The 20,460-nt window shown below is 42.9% G+C and overlaps 1 protein-coding gene across 3 annotated transcripts in view; it reads left to right on the forward strand.

Annotated features, from left to right (window-relative positions):
- Window positions 1–20,460, forward strand: part of LOC126284333 (neurotrophin 1) — a 180,255-nt gene that overhangs the window by 45,989 nt on the left and 113,806 nt on the right. The window lies entirely within an intron of this gene.

Consider the following 20,460-nt stretch of genomic DNA (forward strand, 5'->3'; position numbering starts at 1 on the left):
ATACCGACAATCCTTTTTTCCATGTACAATACGAGACTGGAATAGAAGGGAGAACCGATAGAGGTACTCAGGGTACCCTCCGTCACACACCGTCAGGTGGCTTGCGGAGTATGGATGTAGATGTAGATGTAGAACAACCATTGTGACAAATGGTTGTCCTTTGAGGTCTCTTTTTAAGCTTGGGAAAATAAAAAGGTGTGATGGAGCCTAATCTGAGAATAAGGCCAATGACGTAACAATTCGAACTCGCAGTCACCAGAGTTTCCAGTGTTGGGGGGGCTTTGTGCGCCGTTGTGTTGTCCTGACGCAAAACAACTCAGAGCACCAATTTTCCGCACCTTTTCTTCTTTATCTCTTCCCTCAAAAGACGCAGGTGGGCGTAATAGTATGTGCATTGATAGCCATGACCTTTTGAAAGCAATCCACCAGGATTACCCCTTACGCATCCCAGAAGACCGATGCCATCATCTTACTGGCTGATTTCTGCACCCGGAATTTTTTTGGGCTTAGGGGATGAAGGATGTTTTCACTGTCGTGTCTGTAGTTTTGTCTCTGGATAATAGAGGTGAACGCAAGTTTTCGTCCATTGTCACGTACCTTGCAAGAAAGTCGTCTTCATCAGGTTCAAATTGGCGGACAATTTCTTCACAACACTGCACATGCTCCCGTCTCTGATCTGCATTCAAGTCTTTGGGGACCCACCGAGATGAAACTGCCCGTGTTTCCAAAATATCCACAACAATGTCATGAGCACGCCCATGGGGATTCAATGTGCTGCAACTTTGTCCGACAATCCTGCAAACTCGTAGCGTGCATTGCAAAAAATGGTTCAAATGGCTCTGAGCACTATGGGACTTAACAACTGAGGTCATCAGTCCCCTAGACTACTTAAACCTAACTAACCGAAGGACATCACACACATTCATGCCCGAGGCAGGATTCGAAGCTGCGACCGAAGCAATCGCGCAGTTCCGGACTGAAGCGCCTAGAACCGCTCGGCCACCGCGGCCGGTTCGTGAATTGCAGTTATTGTTTCATCAGTGGCAGGTCTTCTGCTCCTTGGCGCATTTTCCGCACTCGTTCTTCGACGTTTCAAGCCGGACACCCAGGTTTTCACTGTTTCATAAGACGGAGCGCTCACCTTTAGCGTATTCCGCCATGTCCTCCGCAATTTCCTTGGGTGCCATTCCCTTCAAATGAAGATATTCAATCACAGCACGGTCCTTAATGCTCTAGATATTTGCCATTTTGCTGAAACTACGGTGCACAACGCATCGTTGGGGCAAAATTAACAAGTTGGAGCCGCGAAATTTGACTTGCATGCCCACAAAGGGTAATCATAAAAGTAGGTGGTGTTCAGGAAGAGATTTTCACTCTGCAGCGGAGTGTACGCTGATATGAAACCTCCTGGCAGTTTGGAAGGTAGGAGACGGATACTGGCAGAAGTAAAGCTGTGAGTACCGGGCGTGAGTCGTGCTTCGGTAGCTCAGTTGGTAGAGCACTTGCCCGCGAAAGGCAAAGGTCCCGAGTTCGAGTCTCGGTCGGGCACACAGTTTTAATCTGCCAGGAAGTTTCGTTTCAGTAGGTGGTGTTGTTTGTGCGAGACATTATGGTAACTACCTCGGGCTAGAATCTTTCCAACAGCCCCTCGTAAGCACTTCAGAGTGAAAATCCGGAACCATGAGAACTAGGTTTCGGCAACAAAAGGAGGAGAAGGCAGCATTCGGCGAACTTTGCCACATGGCTGGCGCTGCTGGTCTCCTATAGTATCACCAGACGAGCGAAACGACGATCTAATCCGAGCATCATTATTAGACTGTATCCGAAGTCACGAACCGTTGAGCTTTGCCGTCGCACGACGGAGCGTACGTACGGACAATAGGTGTTCGCAGGCGAGACGGTAGCTAGTGGACCTTCCAAGATGACATTCCAGAATAGCGGCGATGCTCAGGGGTTTTGTTAGCTGGTGAGCACCACACAATAGTGTGTATACGCCTGAAAAAAGTAGGTCTTGAAGTGCCGAATCTTGACGCTGCTGTGGACGTCGTACAAGTGGGTCGCCAGCAGTCGGGAGCGGCGTTTATCTTCTCGTAACATAGAGGCTGCTGCCATCGCCTTGTCGTCCTAGAGAGGGGTCCGTCATGGTGCAATTGGTTAACGTCTTCTTCACAGCCCTCTCTCCTGTCTCATTTCCGACTGGCGTTCCGGCGCCGCAACAATGCTCTGTGAGGTTCTGTTGATCACGGTGACTGGCTCTCGAATATGGAGTGGAGTGCTACTCATTGCAGGAACTTGCAGACGTGCATTTAATGTATGAAGTGGCAGCGTATAATGCACAGAGAGCCAAACGAATGTGAAGAAGTGGGTTTAGTTCCAAGAGCCGCTATAACTGGAAAAAATTTAACGTTAAGTGAAACATGGCTATTCAAGCTACAGACAGCTGAACAAGGTTTTCAACAAAGAATTGTTCCACAGTAGAATTTGAGAACTTGATGTCAGATCGTGTGGGAGAAAATTCATCAATAAGCAGTCGGCAAACCAACTGTGAAACGCACGTTGAAAGAATATAGTCTGAAGGGTACTGGCGGGGCAGCGTTTTCACCAGTTTCGTAAAGAAGCAAAGATCTGTCGACGCTTTATGCAGCGCAGTATGGCAGTGCCGCAACTACTATACTATACGAAGGATGTCCAGAAAGTACGTTACGATCGGTCCCGAAATGGAAACGACTACGAAAATCCGATAAAGCTTTGCACAGATGTGTTGGACAGTGTCTCTAGTATGACACTAGGTAGCATCATGTCGCTCTTTTCATTTCTGAACTCACAGTGAGTGCGTAAAGATGTCTAAAAATAGTGTCTCCCGCCAAGTACGAGGGCCTGGTGAGAAATTTCCCCTGAAGTTATGCAGCCAGTATTACATAACTATCGTGCGGTTTCTTCTTCAAAACAATTCTTAGCCGCATTCTGCAGGGGCAATTCAGCCCGTAATTATCTCCCTCTGAGTTTCATCGCTGCTCACATGAACCGCTGCCTATGAAGACAACATTTTGGCACAGACAACGAGCTGTAGGCCAGTGTAGAGAACTGGCGGAAAGCACTGGTGGCTGCCCTCTATGATGAGGGTATTGGAAAGTTGGTACAACACTACGACAAATGTCTATGTCAGAACGGCGACTACGTACAGAAGTACCTGGAAGGTGTAGCTAACTGTTATAAATAAAATATTTCGCTATCAATCGGAAGTTACTTTCTGGACAGCCCTCGTATTTCGTTCACAGATGATCCTTCGGCGACGGTGATGCTGTTTTCAATTGCCGCATTAGCGATATGTGGAGTGATGGTATTTCGTACATCACGCTCGTCCAATCTCTCTTGAACACTGGAGTCCGAAAGAGCGGGGGGGAGGACGGGGGGAGGGGGACGAGCGGGGGCGGGGGGAAAGGGGGTGAGGGGCTGGAGGGAGCATTTGCCTCTTCCTGGAATTTGAGGTATCGAATTCTAACACAAGCTGTTCACGGGAAATTGTAACTTTTCCTCGGCGCGGTGATGGTTTCGTCACTGACCAAGTTACGAGGCGAATATGATGGTTCACAGACCATTGCCAAAACACTACCCCTTCAGAAAGATACCATTCCAGCACGCTGGCCCGCGGATTCAGGCACTATATTTAACGTACAATAAACATGACTGCAGAATACCTGCCCAAGATCCAGCGCTTGTTATCACATTTAATCTTTCTCCTGCTGCTGCACTAATTAATTGCAACAATAATTTACTATTTTTCTGTGGTCAAATAAGATCCATCACAGATAGCTGAGACGCCATTCAGCTTTTAATTCGCAAAGCGATCGTAGTATTCTCTGAAGAACACGGTCTTGTTATACCTTGGGTGAGTTTATCTGTATCATCTACAGACAAAAAAGAACCCGCCACGTTAGCGGAGAGCGCTAATGCGCTGAATCGTGGACTCGGGTAGGCGTGCCGGCCCCGGGTCGAATCCGCTCGGCAGATTTACGACGAGGGCGGCTGTGTCAGCCAGCCTGGATGTGGTTTTAAGGTGGTTTTACACATCCCACTAAGTGAATACCGGGCTGGTCTCCATGTTCTGCCTCAGTTCCACGGCTCGCAGATATCTGAAAACGTTTGTACTATTTCATGGCTTACACTCGGCGCAGACAGCTTCGGTGCACTAATTCCTTCCGGGGGTACTGGAAGGCAGGAGGAAAGGCATCCAGCCACCCTCTGACACTAACATTGCCAAATACATAGTAACAAGGCCGACCTCACGTTAAAGTGGGACAAAGGTCCAAGGAAATGATGATCTATAGAACAAAGAGTATCAATGTTGTTTTCTGCTCTAGAAGATAGGGAAATTTGTTAAAAACCAACGTCGAAATTTCCCTCACTTCAAGAAATGGTATCTATTCAAACTCCATGGAGTGCAACAAACCACAACATACAGTCATAGAATTACGAATTCAGCAGTCCAGCTGGTGTAGCTGCACAATAATTTGTCATTGTCAAAGTGAGGAAAGGGAGAAGGGCTCATCTTGGTTCAAACCTGAGCTAATAAAGAGTCAATTGCTCCGAGCAACTCGTGATTGTTCTGGAAAGTTTCCTTCATTTCTCTTGTCGAATTTTGGGGTGGTTTACACTTATCTCAAAGAACGTAATAAATTAAAGTTCCAAAACATGTTTTATTAATCTTTAATTATGATAGTCACTTTCAAAAATATATTTCAATAAAATCCGTGAAATTTTGCAAGCAAACAATATTATATGTGATTCAGGATGAATAAACGTATTTATCTTATCTCTCGTTTCTTGATTTTGAAGAGTACTAATCAGTGGCATTTTTGAAGGCTGTTTTTGTTAATAATGAGCAGAAATTTTTCCAGTGGCCTGATATCAATAACGGCAATTTCTGAATCTTACCCCCACACCCCTTCCACTTTCCTCAATTTCTGCGGATGTTGATGCTCCAGAAACTATTCTTTATCATTCACGGCCACAGTTACTGGACAGTGTATTTATTGTTCGTTATTAGTTGTGGTTTCAACACGTTGGTCTACTACTAACCATTCGATATTAATGTCCGTGAGCTGCAGTACAACACATTACCTCATCGCTGGATCTAAAGGATTGATATTCGCCTACAGCCAGTGCAATTCCTGGATTTCGCTCCTATAGTACTTTCGTCATTGGTGTATGAAACTCGAGTTATCTGTATCTGTAGTGTAATACGCAGCATGCTATCTTGCGAGACAAGATGATTCACACAGGGATCGAATCCGCATTGATGAACTTGGCTGGTGTACCGGCCAGACTGAGGGTGCTTTTAGGCTATTTCCCATGATCGTTTACGCAAATGCTGGGCTGGCCGCCACTTTACGCGTTATAAGCGCACTATTTAAACATTTATAATACGATCACACACGGAACAAATGTTACACACTACACAGACAGGCAGCGCACACGACTTGCCTGCCTTAGGCTACTGACGACTGCGTCAAAGCAAAATAAAAAATGGTTCAAATGGCTCTGAGCACTATGGGACTTAACATCTATGGTCATCAGTCCCCTAGAACTTAGAACTACTTAAACCTAACTAACCTAAGGACATCACACAACACCCAGCCATCACGAGGCAGAGAAAATCCCTGACCCCGCCGGGAATCGAACCCGGGAACCCGGGCGTGGGAATCGAGAACGCTACCGCACGACCACGAGATGCGGGTGCAAAATAAAATACAGTTGCCAAAAATAGTGTGCAGTCGAGGCCGTCCTAGACGCGGTTGTCATGCTTTTTTCGTTGTTTCTGGTAGATCGACTCGTTCTTTTGTCAATTTATCTGGTATAAATCTCTCAATTTCTGTCGATACTACTGGTATATCTGTGAATTCAACCAGCATCTGATCTGCACTTTCAATATTAATGTCGAAGGAGTGGAGGTTGACGCTAACTTATAGAAGAAGAAGGTGTATGAAACGCCATTTGTAACTGGCTGGTAGGCTCTTAGTTGTTTGTCTCACTGAACAACAGATAACAATGATATCTGAGACAGCATGGCATTCATTTCGTGATATAATCGAGGCAGTATTTCGTGACAAATGATTTGCTTGGTTGTTTTAGTTCGATGTGGCGCTGATATTCGTTGAACTTGACTGTTCTGATAGTCTACAACACGTAAGAAATACTACACTCTCATGGAATGTCGGACAAAACCAGCTTTCGGAGCCCTACATCGACTTGACATTACAAAAACGACTTTTTATCTTTGTTGGTGGGAGCATAATACTTTGGATGCCATGTTTCCATAGGAATAAACAGAAATTTTCTCAGACTGTGGCAGCGTAAGGCAGAAACGCGGTGTTTGGCTTCTGTTCTTCTATCTCAGTCTCAACCATCACCTAATGCGTTGTTGACAGCATCGCTCACACAAACTGTCTCTCAGAGTACCCATTCCTTCCGAACACTATTAGTGTTTTAATTCACTGGTGATGGGGGCAGTTGAATGAAATATATTTGAAAGAAATAGAAGCGTCAAGTAGGACAATAAATGAATGAGATAGAAAAAAGGATCTAATGGTGACTGAGATGTTAATCTCGTGTATCCTTGCTGATCAAAATGCTAGAGAAAACGCAATGAGACGGTCGAACGAAATTATTTTCTTGATGAGATGTGACAAAAAAACAATAAGGCAGTCTGAAGGATGATAGTTGAATTTAGGAAATAGTTTTGAACACCCCAGCAACGAATAAAAAACGACTGAGGATGCAAAGTGTCATTGGTCATTCACTTAAAAAAGAGTCGTTAATCTTTCGACATTTTAATAATTCATTTTCACGTTACTGAACGAGTAGCTACAAATGAGATGCAAGTTCCTCCGCAGGAAGTGTGCGCACTGCTTCAGACGGAGAGAAACAAGAGACACAGTGCGCAAAAATTGTCACATCTCTGCCAAACGAGAAGTCTATTCTAGTGGATTTTAAGGTGGACAGAATTATACTGAGCGCATCCATGGCGGAAAGATGCGTGTAGATTTCATGGACCATGAAACACAATACTACTAGACAGAGAGAGGAAACGGACGCAGGAGAAATTCAGCCATCTTAATAGACTCATTCGACGACGACCTGGATTTCCTGCAGTAGTAGCTGTCGCGCCAACGACGAGGCGCCACTTTCTATTAGAGACTAAGGGAAACCGTATTTCACGCAGTAGAGAGAAATGACTCTCAGAGCCCCAATGGGAGTAAACATTGATCTAAACAAACACTGATAAGAACATTTCTTATTTATTCAAATCAAAATGTCTTATCAGTTTTATAGTTATGACTCCTCACGAGTGGTCAGTATCGGAATCATTGCGGCGCCCTGCCTACACCTTCATTTCATTACCCAACATATTTAGAGTGAATTGCGCAGAGATTAATTTTCAGAAAGTCTGCTCTTTTCCGTGGGGTTCTCAAATGTAAAGGCCTTAAATTCTACTAAACAACTAGAGATTACAATTACCAGTAACTGAAATTACAAAGATCACATACACTACTGGCCATTAAAATTGCTATACCACGAAGATGTGCTACAGATGCGAAATTTAACCGACACGAAGAAGATTCTGTGATATCCAAATTATTAGCTTTTCAGAGCATTCACACAAGGTTGGCGCCGGTGGCGACACCTACAACGTGCCGACATGAGGAAAGTTTCCAGCCGATTTCTCATACACAAACAGCAGTTGACCGGCGTTGCCTGGTGAAACGTTGTTGTGATGCCTCATGTAAGGAGGAGAAATGCGTACCATCACGTTTCCGACTTTGCTAAAGGTCGAATTGTAGCCTATCGCGATTGTGGTTTATCGTATCGCGACATTGCTGCTCGCGTTGGTCGAGATCCAATGACTGCTAGCAGAATATGGAAACGGTAGGTTCAGGAGGGTAATACGAAACAACGTGATGGATCCCCAAAGGCCTCGAATCACTAGCAGTCGAGATGACATGCATCTTATCCTCATGGCTATAACGGATCGTGCAGCCACGTCTCGATCCCTGAGTCAACACATGGGGACGTTTGCAAGACAACAACCATCTGCACGAACAGTTCGACGACGTTTGCAGCAGCATGGACTATCAGCTCGGAGACCATGGCTGCGGTTACCCTTGACGCTGAACCACAGACAGGAGCGCCTGACATAGTGTACTCAACGACGAACCTGGGTGCACGAATGGGAAAACGTCATTTTTTCGGATGAATCCAGGTTCTGTTTATAGCATTACGATGGTCGCATCCGTGTTTGGCGACATCGCGGTGAACGCACATTGGGAGTGTGTATTCGTCATCGCCATACTGGCGTATCACCCGGCGTGATGTTAGTGGGTGCCATTGGTTACACGTCTCGGTCACCTCTTGTTCGCATTAACGGAACTTTGAAAAGTGACGTTACATTTCAGATGCGTTACGACCCGTGGCTCTACCCTTCATTCGATCTTTGCGAAACCCTACATTTCAGCAGGATAATGCCCGACCGCATGTTGCAAGTCCTGTACGGGCCTTTCTGGATACAGAAAATGTTCGACTGCTGCACTGGCCAGCACATTCGCCAGATTTCTCACCAATTGAAAACGTCTGCTCAATGGTGGCCGAGCAATTGGCTCGTCACAATACGCCAGTTACTACTCTTGTTGAACTGTGGTATCGTGTTGAAGCTGCATGGGAAGCTGTACCTGTACATGCCATCCAAGCTCTGTTTGACTCAATGCCCAGGCGTATCAAGGCCGTTATTACGGCAAGAGGTGGTTTTTCTGGGTATTGTTTTCTCAGGATCTATGCTCCCAAATTGCGTGAAAATGTAATCACATGTCAGTTCTAGTATAATATATTTGTCCAATGAATACCTGTTTATTATCTGCAGTTATTCTTGGTGTAGCAATTTTAATGATCAGTAGTGTAGATAATGTTGTGGGGAAGGCTAATGGAAGACTGTGATTTATTGCCAGAATACTTACAAAATGCGACACATCTACTAAAGAGACTGCTAACACTAACCTTCTCCGCCATCTTATGGAGTACTTCTGCGCGGTGTGGGATCCGCACCATACGACAAGATTGACAGAGGACATCGAAAAACCCCAAAGAAGGGAAGTTCGTTTTATATTATCGTGAAATAGGTCAGAGTGCTACGTACATGATAAGTGAATTAGGATGGCAGTGGTTAAAACAAAGGCCTTTTTTGCGTTACGGCAGGATCTCCTCATGAAATGTCAGTCATCAACTTTCTCCTCTGAGTGTGAAAATATTTTGCTGGAGCCCATATAAACAGGGAGAAACGGCGATCACAGTAGAATAAGAGAAATCAGAGCTTACAGAGAAAGACTTTAGTGTCCGTTTTTCACGATCGCTCTTCGAAAGTGGAACGGTGGAGAAATAGCTTGATGGTGGTTCGATGAAGCCTCTGTCATCCACTTAACTGTGATCTACAGAGTAGTCATATAGATGAGGAATGTAGATGTAATTGGCACCTCAGTGATGTTATCTTTCAGCAAGATAACGCAACCAACCATTTTCTCCAGATCTCTATCCCATCTCGTCGTGGGTTGACAAGGGACAGACACACCACCACTATCCAGGCACAAAGCTGAGGCGGAATGGAATGATGTACCGCCAGATGTCACCCCTGCTCATTTCTAATCGATTCCAAACCGGTTTAGAGACATACATTATTGCTTCCGCAGGTGGGAAACTCTGTCCCAAATTTCTCACCCTGTATAGCCCAAATCACCTAGAAACTGACTCATACAATTCCTTCTATTCTATACTGTATATGTAAATTAAGTAAAATTTCATTATTTGCTGTCCTTTCTGGATTTGGAATTTTAATGGCCAGCTGTTGTCGTCTCGAGGATAAAATAAAAAATCGTGAAACTACAGGCCATTGTTTTAGAGAACCAATTGCATACTGTAGCCTCTTACACGTACAAGTTTCACGATTTCGCTCAGGCAGTCGTGCCAAATTCCACGTGCAATGCAAATCGCCATTGTTTCCTTCTCTCGCATTCACTGAATGTAACTGTTAACGATACACTGTTGGAGGATCGTTAAATTCAGAAACTAAAGATGTTTTCGTAGAGGCGCTTAATGCATATTTTATTGTCAGGTCCCGCTCAAGCTTCATCTTTAATTCAGCCGTTCCGTTTACCATCTATGCATAATCACTGGAACAGTGGCACCGTTATAAAGTCCTTCTTTGTAATACGCAGCGAAGGTCGTTCATATAACGAAATGACACTTGTCTTTATCTCAGAAGAAACAGCCTCCAAGTCTTGATGTAAATTCATGTGTAAAGTAGCGTATGTGTTTCATTTTTCCGTCGCTTGTGACATTAATGTGATACCCACTTCCCAAATTAATGGTCGGGGTTGACTCCCTCTGCGTTTAGGTCAGATGAAATCTCATAACAAGGGAAAATTGTTTAGGTATCGTACCAAATATTTTAACTGTGCGTAGTGTAGTGGATCACAATGCATACCTCCAACAAGACAGCTTCCTTTTTCAGAAAAGACGAACTTGCATTCTCGTATCTAAAACAATTTTACATGTAGCTATCATCTTCTCATTTTAATAGTCCACATGGCAGGGCTACTGGGACGATTTATTTTTCTTCTCTCTTTAGAAGCACTTACCAGTGATCATAGGTGTATACTTCTGTGCTCTTTTAATATTAAATGGTATTCTGTAGGATATTTAAAAAAAATCACATATTATTAAAGGCGAGTTTTATTAAAAGCGGGAAAGAAATCTTCTATGAACCTATATCCAAAATCAAACACTTATTAAGATACAGGTCATTCTGTTCTGTGGTAGTCATCCCTCCATTGACAGAATAAAATTTGTTTCTCTGATCGACACCCAGTCCTTGACATTCTTCAGCTCTCCTTCTGAACAAAAGAAAAAAATGAAGTTGTGAGGTCGTACGTAGCAGCACTCTCATTTGGTGACACGTGTGAGATTCACGCTCATGGAACGACACATGATGGGAATGTGTGAGGACACACTACTGATTTCAAATGTCGTTCTTCTTCTTCTTCTTCATTTTTTCCTAGGAAAAAGCCTGTTTCCTTCTGTACCTCCTTTCTACTCTGATGTTGTCACTCCATCTTTATCTTGGATGGTCAACGTTTCTTTTACCAACTGGTCGTTTATTTCTTACAATTTTCACAATATTCCGTTCATCCATCCTGTTTATGTGTTCTTTCCATTTATCTTCCATTCAGCCATCCTGTTCACATGTTTGCTCCATTCATGCTTTCTCGTATGTACCACTCATCAGTGGAGTCCATTTTACACATTTTACGTCCTTTTCTAATGCTTTCAGTCCTCTACATATCTTTCACGCCTTCCCCGTAATCCTTCGAAGAATTTACATTTCCGTCGTTTCCAAAAGTCGCTTTGTTTTTTATGTTTCCGGTCTTATCTCAGCTATTTATAACTAGCCTCAACAATGTTTTTTAAATAGCTGGCTTTGCATTTTTCCTATGTGCCTATTTTTCCAAATAATCTCATTTAAACACCTTACACTTAGTTTACGCTTGTTACTTGTTCTCTAACTTCATTCTCGATACTTTCACTGCTGGACAGTTCAATGCTAAGATTTTTAAGTGTCATTACCTGTTCAATAATTTTTCCATGTATCTGCAGTCTGTAACTAACTGGCTCTACAAACACATTTGACTTTTACAGTAGATGTCACCACATTAAATATATGTAAAATGTTTGCGTGGTATCTTCACTGTTTACCAGCAGAACTGTAGCATCAGCATAACAAATCGGCTCCAGTCTTTTACCACCAGCAGCGAATAGCTTCTTAAACACCTCGTCCATGACAATATTAAAGAGCAGCGGGCTCAGAAAGTCACGTTGTCTAACACCACTATTACCCACTAAGCAACTAGTTAACCTGAAATCAATTTTTGCCTGGATGTAATTATTGGAAAAAATGTCTTTAATAGTTTTTATAAATTTAGAGGCAATTTACCGATTGCAGGGCAGGTTTAAAACGTCTGTTAACTGAATCCTATCGAAAGTCCTCTACAAATCGATAAAACAACGATAAGCTGGTCTGTTGTATTCTGAGGACTTCTCTACAACCTGTCTAAGAATGAATACAGCATCTGTGCATGAACTATCGGGTCTGAAACCGTACTGTTTCTCCGCAAGAGTTTTTTGTTTAAGAACTGATTACAGTAGACTGATCCTTGCATGATTCGATGGGTCTTTCTTATCTATTTTCTTCCACATGGTAATTGTAATACTAGTTGTCCATTAATCTAGAATTTTATGACCAGTTACAACATTGTTAACCAACTTGGTTACTTTCTCAGTCAGTGGGTGTCCTCCAGACTTCAGGAATTCGTTGGGAATCCTATCTTTACCTGAAGACTTCCTATTTTTTAACAGTTTACAGTTTCTTCTACCTCTCCATATGAAATAGTTGTATTATCATTTACCTGTATACTGATCTCTGATTTTTCTTCGTTTTCTTTTGATTTTTTACCTGCATATAACTCTATTTAATGTTTTCCCCATAATTACTAATTTATGTCGTTCACTTAAAATTTTCATGTACGTCTTTCCTCTGCAGTGCTATCGTTATCCAAATTTGTTTCTGTAACCTAAAGAGGTCATGTTCTAAATTTTTAGAAAAGATTTTCCAGTGTTCTTGTTTGTTAGCGATACACTAGTGATTTCGTCTCATTACGAGTTCTCTCCTAATCTTTATAGGACTCTTGTGTTTTGAATGTTTTATATTTCAAGCAGACACACCTCTTTTCTTTACACGTTTCTTAAGTTCTTTGCGAAACCATAGTGTTTTGTTTTGTTTTCGTCTATTCCGTTACAACTCATGTACCTAGTACATCTTGAGCTGCTACTACAGTACTTTCTTTGATTTTCTCAAATGCCTGATCTACGTTATCCTATGTGTTGATGAATTTCTTTGTCATCTTCACTGATAATCGACTGTGATGCAAATTTTTTGTAGATTCGTATCATAATGACTCAGCATTAAATTTTTCTTCTTTCAAGATCGGTTCTTTACATCTACAGCTACAAGATAACTCTGCAATTCACATTTAAGTGCTTGGCAGAGGGTTCATCGAACCACAATCATACTATCTCTCTACCATTCCACTCCCGAACACCGCGCGGGAAAAACGAACACCTAAACGTTTATGTTCGAGCTCTGATTTCTCTTATTTTATTTTTATGGTCATTCCTACTTATGTAGTTTGGGCTCAACGAAATATTTTCGCATTCGGAAGAGAAAGTTGGTGATTTAAATTTCGTAATTAGATCTCGCCGCGACGAAAAACGTTTTTGCTGTAATGATTTCAATCCCAACTCGCGTATGATATCTGCCACACTGTCTCCCCTATTACGTGATAATACAAAATGAGCTACCCTTTTTTGCTCCCTTTCAATGTCCACCGTCAATCCCACCTGGCTATGCGACCGCTACGGTCGCAGGTTCGAATCCTGCCTCGGGCATGGATGTGTGTGATGTCCTTAGGTTAGTCAGGTTTAAGCAGGTCTCAGTTCTAGGGGACTGATGACCACAGATATTAAGTCCCATAGTGCTCAGAGCCATTTGAACCATTTTAATCCCACCTGGCAAGGATCCCAAAACGCGCAGCAATAATCTAGTATAGGACGAACGAGTGTAGCGTAAGCTGTCTCTTTAGTGGACTTGTTGCATCTTCTAAGTGTCCTGCCAATGAAACACAATCTTTGGCTCGCCTTCCCCACAATATTATCTATGTGGTCTTTCCAACTGAAGTTGTTCGTAATTTTAACATCCTGGCACATAGTTGAATTGACAGCCTTGAGAATTGTACTATTTATAGAGTAATCGAATTCCAACGGATTTCTTATGGAACTCATGTGGATCACCTCACACTTTTCATTATTTATCAGTTTTGCTTCTTCCAACATGTGACCTGGTTTTGGCCGTAGGCTGTAATCATTCCCTATGTTGGCAGAACTTAATGTCCTAACACCCAACACCGACTGAAGATGGACGTTGCTATTCCTAACAATGTAATCTATTGTAGATTTATGACCACTTGTGTTCTGAAAAGTGCGTCCTTACAATCAGAAACTGTCATTATTGAGGCCAGGTCTATAGGGGAACAAGGTAAATGAACATTCACAACCAGTCAGACGTTTGAATTACGTACTGTCTTACGAGGAATGGAAACGCGGTTATGCCCCGACGCGAACCATATCCTTTGTCTTTGTGTAATGTTCTACAGTTGTGTGGGAAATTTGTCGTTACTAAATTATGGATGAACGGAACCTGTTAGAATGTCCGACAAAGTGTACAGCCTGAAAAGTTACATTCAATTCCCTTCCATACTGAACATGCGAACGCGATGACTTACTTCAATGAACGTTTGAGTATTTGCTCCTGTCTACATGCAGTCATTATGGAATTGTATTATTCGACTCTGAAGAAAGCTACGTTACCAGTAAAGAAAATGCTGGATATGGACTGAGGATCTTCAGCGCTCTGCACCTTAGACACGGAGTGTCATACGTTGGAAATGTTGTAACTGCTATGGCCAGCATCAACACCACAGGCAGTGTGTCAATATAAAGTCCGCGGAAGACTTCGGCAGGATGATAGCCCACACCATCGAGTACTGGACAGTATGAAACAAGTAAATTAGTTCCCACTTTTAAAAAAAATTTGGTTACAGGCGTATGATTACAGAACTTTTATTATACACTATCTGATCAAAAGTATCAGAACACTTACTAGTGGACTTTAGTACGGAATGCAACCACCCTTCGTCTTAACGACGGCTTGAACTCTGCTGGGATACATTCATTGAGTTATCTGGTAGTCTTTGGAGGAATGGCAGCCAAATATTCCACAGGAGCCTCAAGCAGAGATGATAGTATGTAGTACACTGGTGACTGGAGGAAAGTCGACTTGTTAACTAGTCCAAACGTGTTATGTTGGGTTCAGGTCGGAACCCTGGTCGGGCCAGTCCATTTTAGGAATGTTATTGCCTAAAACTATTGCCTAACACGTGGCGCTTTATACAGAGTGCACTGTCTTGCTGAGACAAAAAATTATCATCTCCGAACTGCTCCTCTGCTATACGCAGTACACAGTACTATAAAATATCCAGAATCAAATTTTCTCTCAGCAGCGGAGTGCGCTCTCATATGAAACTTCCTGGCAGATCAAAACTGTATGCCGGACGGAGACGCGAACTCGGGACCTTGGCTTTTGCGGGCAAGCTCTCTATCGGCTGAGCTACACAAGCACGAGTCAGGACCTCTCCTCATAGCTTCAGTTCTGCAGTATCTCCGCTCCAACCCTCCAAACTTCATTGAAGGAGTCATGCGAAACTTGCAAGACTAGCACTTCTGGAAGAAATGATATTGCGGAGACATGGCTAAGCCACAACCAGGGGGAAGTTTCCAGACTGAAATATCAGCGCACACTCCGCTGCCGAGTAAAAGTTTCATTCTGGAAACATCCTCCAGGCTGTGGCTAAGCCACGTCTCTAAAATATCCTTTCTTCCAAGAGTGCTAGTTCTGCAAGGTTCGCAAGAGAGATTCTGTGAAGTTTGGAAGGTTGGAGAGGAGGTACTCGCTGAAATGAAGCTGTGAGTCGTGGTCTTGCTTGGGTAGCTCAGCCGGTAGAGCACTTGTCCGCGAAAGACCAAAGTCCCGAGTTCGAGTCTCGATCCGACCCACAGTTTTGATCTTCCAGGAAGTTTCACTATAAAATATGTTCATGTCCTTCTGCATTTATAGCGTTTTCTCAATCGCAAAAATGAAACCACAACCTGATCGCGAAACACATGGCTATACCGTAACATCACCTCCTCCGCACTTCAATGCTGGCACTACGATGACAGGTAACGTTTTCCAGGCATAAGCCAAACCCAAAGGGTTCCATCGGATTGCCCGGCAGCGGTGGTATCGCGGTTCTAGGCGCGCAGTACGGAACCGGGCGACTGCTACGGTCGCAGGTTCGAATCCTGCGTCGGGCATGGATGTGTGTGATGCCCTTAGGTTAGTTAGGTTTAAGTAGTTCTAAGTTCTAGGGGACTAATGACCACAGCAGTTGAGTCCCATAGTGCTCAGAGCCATTTGAACCATCCATCGGATTGTAACTGGGTATAGAGTGTATCATGACTCCAAGTCACTCGTTTCCAATCGTTCTCTCTCCAGCTGCATCACTCTTTACCCTACCTCAAGTGTGGCGCAGCGCTAACTACAGAAATCTGGGTCTTATGAGGAGATGTGAGACCAGCGTACCCCATTCTTTTTAGCTTCCCCTCCACAGTCATTGTGCAAATAGATCTTATGGTAGCAGTTTGGAAATCATGAGTGATTCCTTTCGCTGATTTCGTGCCATGTTAACAACCACCTTCAGCACCGAGCGGCAGTTCCTGTTCGTCGGTATGTCCGCCTATTTTGGGTCAGATAGTGTAGTTCTGAGTCATGCTAGTTCTTGTGAGCATATGCCTGTACATCACTTGTTTGAAACACCTTACGTTACTGCCTACGGTTCTGACCTCGCTTGATCGTCATCCCTCGAGCACTTCCTGTAAATGGCGTCCCCTTTTCACGATGAGTGTACTTTGGCGTAACGTCACTCCCACCTATCCGCGTACTTCGCCGCACATTTCTGCGTCACCCTCCGGTCTGAAGGATGATACTTCTTGAATTAGTCATGACGCGGATTTTTAAGATCGAGGCTGGAGAGGTGGAAACGATTAGATTTGGATCACCAAATTGTTTGTCAATGTTCTAGACTAAGCGTCTCTCAAACATGTCTGCAAACAAAGCGTGTAGCAATGTTGGTTGAGATTAGCATGTCAGAATGGAACATTAAAGTAGATGGCTTGTCGAAAGAGTTACAACTGGAATGGGCTGTGTACAAATATCATATTCAACTATTTCTATTCTTTTCACGTCACACTAAACCATGACAGCACAAACACGACATTATATATATCACAGCTACATCATCACCGCTCTGAAATTCGCAATTAAGTGCTTGGCAGGTGGTTCACAGGACCACATTCAGGCTCTTTGTCAACCGTTGAACACTCGAATACTACTTGGAAAAAATGAATTACACAAATCTTTCCGTGCGGGCTCTGACTTCTCTTATTTTATTACGAGGATCATTCCTCCCCATTTAGGTGGACAACGACAGAATATTTGTGCTTTCTGAGGAAGAAATTGATGATTGAAGTTTCGTGAAAAGATCTCACCGTTTCGAATAACGCCTTTGTTTTAATGGTCAGCACCCCAAATCGCGTATTATGACGGTGATACTGTCTCCCCTGCTTCTCGGCAATTCAAAGCGAGCTGTCCTTCTTTTGACTCTAGCAGAGGACGGACAGGTAACGTGTAGGCAGTCTCTTTAGTGGATCTTTTGAATCTTCTAAAAGTTCTGCCAATAAAGATCAGTCTTTGGCGAGCCTTCCGCAGAACATTCTCTATGTTTCCAGTTTCAGTTATTTGTAAATGTAATTCTTAGGTATTTTGTTGAATCGACAATCCGTAAAGTTGTATTATTTATCCTGTAATCAAGATTTAAAGAATTCTTTTTAGTACTCGTGTGGAAGACTTTACACTTTTTATTGTTCAGGATCAATTGCCACTTCTCACACTATACAGACATCTCGTCTAAATTTCTGACCCCCTGGACGTTTTACTGTGTATGGCTGAAGATAATTCTTGTCGCTATATCAGTCCCCCTATTCCACTCGCAAATAATGAGTGGGAAGTAAGACTATCGATAAACCTCCGTATGAACTCTAATTTCTGTGAGTTGCTCGTCATGGTCATTTCACGAGAAATATGTGGTAGCAAGCAATATGTTCACCTATTTTTCTTTCAAACTACATTAATTTATCAGTGAAGTGCAACGCCTCTCTTGTAGCGTCTGCCATTTTAGTTTGCTGAGCATCTCCGTAACTTTCTCTCGCTTAGTATGGCTGTTAATCTAACATAGTAAGAGTTACAGACTGACGAGTGATACCGAAGAATAGGCGTTAAAAGTGTTTTGTAAGCCACTTGCATTTGCTTAACATTCTTCTGATGAGTGTCAAACCAATATTCTGCTTTACCTAAGGTACCTTTAATGTAGTGGTTCTATGCTAGTTTGTTGCAAAGGGGCACTCCTTAGTAGTCTACGGGTGTCGCTGTTTCGCGAGTAATATGACCTGACAATATGGATATTCTGACCTACTTACGCGCAGTACATTACACTTGCTTACGTTCAGCGTCAACTTCCAGTTCCTGCACCAAATCGTCGATCCTCCACGGCTCTTACTGCTGTTCACTGCAAGCATCTGGCGTTGCACCCTTCATATGGACAACATCCTAATGTAGCTTTCAGCATTATCCACTACGTTATTTATTTATATCATAAACAGTAATTGGCCCACAACACTCTCCTGGAGTATTCCTGAATTTTCCTTTACATCTGTCATTTTTGTCTCTTTAAGAACAACGATGAATGGAAAAACTAGTAGAATCCGACCTCGGGGAAGATCAGTTTGGATTCCGTAGAAATGTTGGAACACGTGAGGCAATACTGTCCCTACGACTTATCTTAGAAGAAAGATTAAAGAAGGGCAAACATACGTTTCTAGCATTTGTAGACTTAGAGAAAGCTTTTGACAATGTTGACTGGAATACTCTCTTTCAAATACTGAAGGTGGCAGGGGTAAAATACAGGGAGCGAAAGGCTATTTACAATTTGTACAGAAACCAGATGGCAGTTGTAAGAGCAGAGGGACATGAAAGGGAAGCAGTGGTTAGGAAGGGAGTGAGACAGGGTCGTAGCCTCTCCCCGATGTTATTCAATCTGTATATTGAGCAAGCACTGAAGGAAACAAAAGAAAAGTTCGGAGTAGGTATTAAAATCCATGGAGAAGAAATAAAAAGTTTGAGGTTCGCCGATGACATTGTAATTCTGTCAGAGACAGCAAAGGACTTGGAAGAGCAGTTGAACGGGACGGATAGTGTCTTGAAAGGAGGATATAAGATGAACATCAACAAAAGCAAAACGAGGATAATGGAATGTAGTCGAATTAAGTCGGGTGATGTTGAGGGTATTAGATTAGGAAATGAGACACTTAAAGTAGTAAAGGAGTTTTGCTATTTGGGGAGCAAAATAACTGATGATGGTCGAAGTAGAGAGGATATAAAATGTAGACTGGCAATGGCAAGGAAAGCGTTTCTGAAGAAGAGAAATTTGTTAACATCGAGTATAGATTTAAGTGTCAGGAAGACATTTCTGAAAGTATTTGTATGAAGTGTAGCCATATATGGAAGTGAAACATGGACGATAAATAGTTTGGACAAGAAGAGAATAGAAGCTTTCGAAATGGTGTGCTACAGAAGAATGCTGAAGATTAGATGGGTAGATCACATAACTAATGAGGAAGTATTGAATAGGATTGGGGAGAAGAGAAGTTTGTGGCACAACTTGACCAGAAGAAGTGATCGGTTGGTAGGACATGTTCTGAGGCATCAATTAGTATTGGAGGGCAGCGTGGAGGGTAAAAATCGTAGAGGGAGACCAAGAGATGACTACACTACGCAGATTCAGAAGGATGTAGGTTGCAGTGGGTACTGGGAGATGAAGAGGCTTGCACAGGATAGAGTAGCATGGAGAGCTCCATCAAACCAGTCTCAGGACTGAAGACCGCAACAACAACAACAAGAACAACGTTTCGGATTATATTTGCTAGGAAATCCTGCACCATGTCCCAAATCGCGTCAAACATCCGCAAGATCCTATTTTATCTATTGAAGAATAGTACAGAACCGTATCTAGTGCCTTACAGAAGTCAAATAGTGTGAAATAAGCCTTTGTCTGTGCTTGTTTTGCAAGACATTTGTTTGGGAAACCTACGCTGAATTCTATTAAGAAGTTTTTCCGTCTGGAAAAAAGGTGTGATACGTCATTTGTTTAGCTTTGACGTTGATGCACATTCAACCCCATTGACAGATGCCCCATCTTTGGCATTGGGCATCACGGAGAGCTTTACTGTTATTATTCTGAGAATTCACGTTCCGTGAAGAGTCACGATGCATTAAGCCTTCGATATACCTCTCGGGAAATGATTGAAATGAGAAAATAAGAAAAAGAATCAGCTCATACATTGCCGGCGTTTTTTCCAAGCACCGTGCGTAAAGTAAAGCTATTAATTTCAACATGGTTATGGTTTACTACGCATGGTGCTATTGGATCTTGCATGATGGTGCCTTCCTATGAACCTTAGATCTTGTCTATCCTCCCAGCTATATAGGGACGGAGGTGGGGAGGAAGGAGGGAGGGGGACGCTTCAGTATAACATGGACACCAAACCACTATGAAACTCAAACTTTTTCACGTTAAGAAGTCATTGACAGAG

The sequence above is a fragment of the Schistocerca gregaria genome, chromosome 8 (assembly GCF_023897955.1).
Source record: "Schistocerca gregaria isolate iqSchGreg1 chromosome 8, iqSchGreg1.2, whole genome shotgun sequence".
In the NCBI taxonomy this organism is placed as follows: domain Eukaryota; kingdom Metazoa; phylum Arthropoda; class Insecta; order Orthoptera; family Acrididae; genus Schistocerca; species Schistocerca gregaria.